Source organism: Bombina bombina, chromosome 8 (genome assembly GCF_027579735.1).
Source record: "Bombina bombina isolate aBomBom1 chromosome 8, aBomBom1.pri, whole genome shotgun sequence".
NCBI classification, from domain to species: Eukaryota; Metazoa; Chordata; class Amphibia; order Anura; family Bombinatoridae; genus Bombina; species Bombina bombina.
This window is the reverse complement of record NC_069506.1, coordinates 98,496,446-98,501,622: the sequence shown is the minus strand read 5'-3', so window position 1 is coordinate 98,501,622 and position 5,177 is coordinate 98,496,446.

Sequence of the window (5,177 nt, the reverse complement as noted above, 5' to 3'; positions counted from 1 at the left end):
AAATAAAGAGAAATGTACCTGTGAAATAAATCCTAACCTAAGTTACAATTACACCTAACACTTCACTATACTTTAATAAATTATTCCTATTTAAAAATAAATACTTACCTGTAAAATAAACCCTAAGATAGCTACAATGTAATTAATAATTATATTATAGCTATTTTAGGATTTATATTTATTTTACAGGTAACTTTGTATTTATTTTAGCTAGTTAGAATAGTTATTAAATAGTTATTAACTATTTAATAACTACCTAGCTAAAATAAATACAAAATTACCTGTAAAATAAATCCTAACTTAAGTTACAATTAAACCTAATACTACACTATCATTAAATTAACTAAATAAACTACCTACAAAGAACTACAATGAAATACAATTACATAAACTAACTAAAGTACAAAAAATAAAAAAAGCTAAGTTACAAAAAATAAAAAATTAAGTTACAAACATGTTAAAAATATTACAACAATTTTAAGCTACTTACACCTAATCTAAGCCCCCTAATAAAATAACAAACCCCCCCAAAATAAAAAAAATCCCTACCCTATTCTAAATTACATAAATTTCAAAGCTCTTTTACCTTACCAGCCCTTAAAAGGGCCATTTGTGGGGGCATGCCCCAAAAAGTTCAGCTCTTTTGCCTGTAAAATAAAAATACAACCCCCCCCAACATTAAAACCCACCACCCACATACCCCTAATCTAACCCAAACCCCCCTTACAAAAACCTAACACTAATCCCCTGAAGATCATCCTACCTTGAGTCGTCTTCACTCAGCCGAGCCACCGATGGAACTGAAGAGGACATCCGGAGCGGAATAAGTTAATCCTCCAAGCGGCGCTGAAGAAATCTTCCATCCGATGAAGTCATCATCCAGGCGGCGCTGAAGAAGTCTTCGATCCGGCCGATGTCATCTTCAAAGAGGCGCTGAAGAGGTCTTCTATCCGGGCGAAGTCATCTTCCAAGCCGGGTCTTGAATCTTCCTTCCGCCGACGCGGAACCACCTTCTTCAACGACGGACTACGACGAATGACGGCTCCTTTAAGGGACGTCATCCAAGATGGCGTCCCCTCAATTCCGATTGGCTGATAGGATTCTATCAGCCAATCGGAATTAAGGTAGGAAAATCTGATTGGCTGATGGAATCAGCCAATCAGATTCAAGTTCAATCCGATTGGCTGATCCAATCAGCCAATCAGATTGAGCTCGCATTCTATTGGCTGATCGGAACAGCCAATAGAATGCGAGCTCAATCTGATTGGCTGATTCCATCAGCCAATCAGATTTTCCTACCTTAATTCCGATTGGCTGATAGAATCCTATCAGCCAATCGGAATTGAGGGGACGCCATCTTGGATGACGTCCCTTAAAGGAGCCGTCATTCGTCGTAGTCCGTCGTTGAAGAAGGTGGTTCCGCGTCGGCGGAAGGAAGATTCAAGACCCGGCTTGGAAGATGACTTCGCCCGGATAGAAGACCTCTTCAGCGCCTCTTTGAAGATGACATCGGCCGGATCGAAGACTTCTTCAGCGCCGCCTGGATGATGACTTCATCTGATGGAAGATTTCTTCAGCGCCGCTTGGAGGATTAACTTCTTCCGTTCCGGATGCCCTCTTCAGTTCCATCGGTGGCTCGGCTGAGTGAAGACGATTCAAGGTAGGATGATCTTCAGGGGATTAGTGTTAGGTTTTTGTAAGGGGGGTTTGGGTTAGATTAGGGGTATGTGGGTGGTGGGTTTTAATGTTGGGGGGGGGGTTGTATTTTTCTTGTACAGGCAAAAGAGCTGAACTTTTTGGGGCATGCCCCCACAAATGGCCCTTTTAAGGGCTGGTAAGGTAAAAGAGCTTTGAAATTTATGTAATTTAGAATAGGGTAGGGATTTTTTTTATTTTGGGGGGGTTTGTTATTTTATTAGGGGGCTTAGATTAGGTGTAAGTAGCTTAAAATTGTTGTAATATTTTTAACATGTTTGTAACTTAATTTTTTATTTTTTGTAACTTAGCTTTTTTTATTTTTTGTACTTTAGTTAGTTTATGTAATTGTATTTCATTGTAGTTCTTTGTAGGTAGTTTATTTAGTTAATTTAATGATAGTGTAGTATTAGGTTTAATTGTAACTTAAGTTAGGATTTATTTTACAGGTAATTTTGTATTTCTTTTAGCTAGGTAGTTATTAAATAGTTAATAACTATTTAATAACTATTCTAACTAGCTAAAATAAATACAAAGTTACCTGTAAAATAAATATAAATCCTAAGATAGCTATAATATAATTATTAATTACATTGTAGCTATCTTAGGGTTTATTTTACAGGTAAGTATTTATTTTTAAATAGGAATAATTTATTAAAGTATAGTGTAGTGTTAGGTGTAATTGTAACTTAGGTTAGGATTTATTTCACAGGTACATTTCTCTTTATTTTAGCTAGGTAAGCTATTAAATAGTTAATAACTATTTAATAGTTATTGTACATGGTTAAAATAAATTGAAATGTACCTGTAAAATAAAAATAAATCCTAAGATAGCTAGAATATAATTATTATTTATATTGTAGCTATATTAGGGTTTATTTTAAAGGTAAGTATTTAGTTTTAAATAGGATTCATTTAGTTAATAAGAGTTAATTTATTTAGATTTATTTAATTAATATTTAAGTTAGGGGGCGTTAGGGTTAGGGTTAGGTTTAGGGGTTAATCATTTTATTACAGTGGCGGCGGCGTAGTGGGGGGCAGGATAGGGGTTAATAAATTTATTATAGGTGGCGACGGTGTAGGGGGGGCAGATTAGGGGTTAATAAATGTATTATAGGTGGCGACGGTGTAGGGGGGGCAGGATAGGGGTTAATACATTTAATATAGGTTGCGGTGGGCTCCGGGAGCGGCGGTTTAGGGGTTAATATGTATAGAGTAGCTTGCGGTGGGCTCCGGGAGCGGCGGTTTAGGGGGTAATAACTTTATTTAGTTGCGGCGGTGTAGGGGGGGTCAGATTAGTGGTGTTTAGACTCGGGGTACATGTTAGGGTGTTAGGTGTAGACAGCTCCCATAGAAATCAATGGGATGTCTGTCAGCAGCGAACTTGTACTTTCGCTATGGTCAGACTCCCATTGATTCCTATGGGATCCGCCGCCTCCAGGCTGGCGCTTTGAAAACCAGGTACGCTGGGCCGTAAAAGTGCCGAGCGTACCTGCTAGTTTTTTGATAACTAGCAAAAGTAGTGAGAATGTGCCGCACTTGTGTGCGGAACATCTGGAGTGACGTAAGAATCGATCTGTGTCGGACTGAGTCCGGCGGATCGAAGCTTACGTCACAAAATTCTACTTTTGCCGGTCTCGAGCCTTTGATAACTAAGGCGTATCAGCCTCGCCACAAATACGCTGCGGAATACGCAGCGTATTTGAGGTTGACGGCTTGATAACTACCCCCCATTATATCAATATTGCAATTGTAACTGGGAGACAGGTAAATAAGGAACTTAGTAAACAAAACTAGTCCATCAATTTTTACGGGGCCCCAATGTTGCAGCTGTTATTAACAAGTAACTGTTCACTTTCCAAGCTCTCAGTGTTTACACACGCTCTGGATCTGGACACATTCTCTTAAATTTCCTTTTGTACAATGTAACAGCTTGATTGCAAGATTTATGCTTGTGATTCCTTTTATGGTTAAACTTGTGAGAGATATACATGCAGTGTCTTTCTGAAGATTTTACGCACACTGTACCTTGGCGGGACAGACCCGGCTGTCAGCTGCAAGACTTTAAAGCCAATATAAAGGACTATTAATTCAGTACCTGTTATAGCAGTTAGGCAATGCAAGAGTCTTTGTTGCTGCAATAGGGCTGCTTCACTTGCTTACCGCCATGTACTCTTCAGCGTTTCAGCGTTCCTCAGTGAGATTCAAATGCTGCTGGCTCTGTTCTCTGCTGCTCACAGCTGTTCACCTGTTGTGCTTTGCTCAATCATGACGCGTTTCTCCCCTCCCACATAGGGCTGAGTGTCGGGGCCTCATCAGATGTTTATCTAGGGGGGTGTGTCACAGGCTTTATGACTCAGGTACAGACAACTCAGATGTTGAACTAGACACACAACCCCAAAACATTAGAGAAACACTACAGACGAGACTCCCTTTAGGAGGAGGACAAGGAGGGGGGGACGACGGAAAAGGGGCAGATGGGTACTCCTACAGGAGACCCAGACAGAGAGGCAGAGGGGGGAGAAACCGCCAATACCGACAGAATCAGATGGACAGAATGACAACGAGGAATCAAAAGAACGAATAACATCTATTGAGACTGAAAGCATTCTGGGGAATAGTGCACAAGCCACCAGTGAATTAATGGTCATTAATTTATCTACAGCTAAACTTAATTTGGCACATTTAGAATTACTTAAAAAGGGATTAACTTTCTGTCCCAGCAACCCCCTAGATCAATTTAAGTTTATTAAAGATCTTAACTTATATGCTAGAAAAATTCTACTCAAAAAGATGTGGAAACATAAAGGGACTGTAAATTCAAATATCTCCGAATCAGATATATCAGCATTAGAAGACTTAGTTTCCCTACTAGAGGATCAAGATGCTGAACAAATACAGAATGAATATCCCATGAAAACAAATTTTAAACCAAAATTGGGATTATCCTAAGTTATGAAGGTATAATCTAGATTTTATTAAAGACACAGAGACGATTATTTTGCATTCTCTCTCTTTACTACTTAAATGCAGTTATTCAAAGTATAGATGAAAATACAACAAACTGTCAAATTTAAAAAGTAGACAGTAAAAAACAAATAATACATCAGTGACCAATCAGAATAGAGAACTGATTAAACTAAAATGACATAACCAATCAAATTGCTAATAAGACCTATAAACTGTCCACAATACAGCAATACATCCTCTTTCTTTGAAACTGAAGAAGGAAACAAAAAGTCCATCATGAAGGAATAACTCCAAACCAACAGAAAACCGAAAATCATGAAGAGTAGAAGTTTGAAGAAAAGAATCTTCCGTGATGAAATATCCAACTTGTCTAGAAGGTTAGAAACACAACTGGAAAACTGTTGAAGATAAGAAAAACTTGATTGAAGATCTGACTTTTCCAGAAGATGTGCAGGAACAAAGCCACTTAGGAGAATATCCTTATTATTGGTTGGCAACTGAAATAAATATAT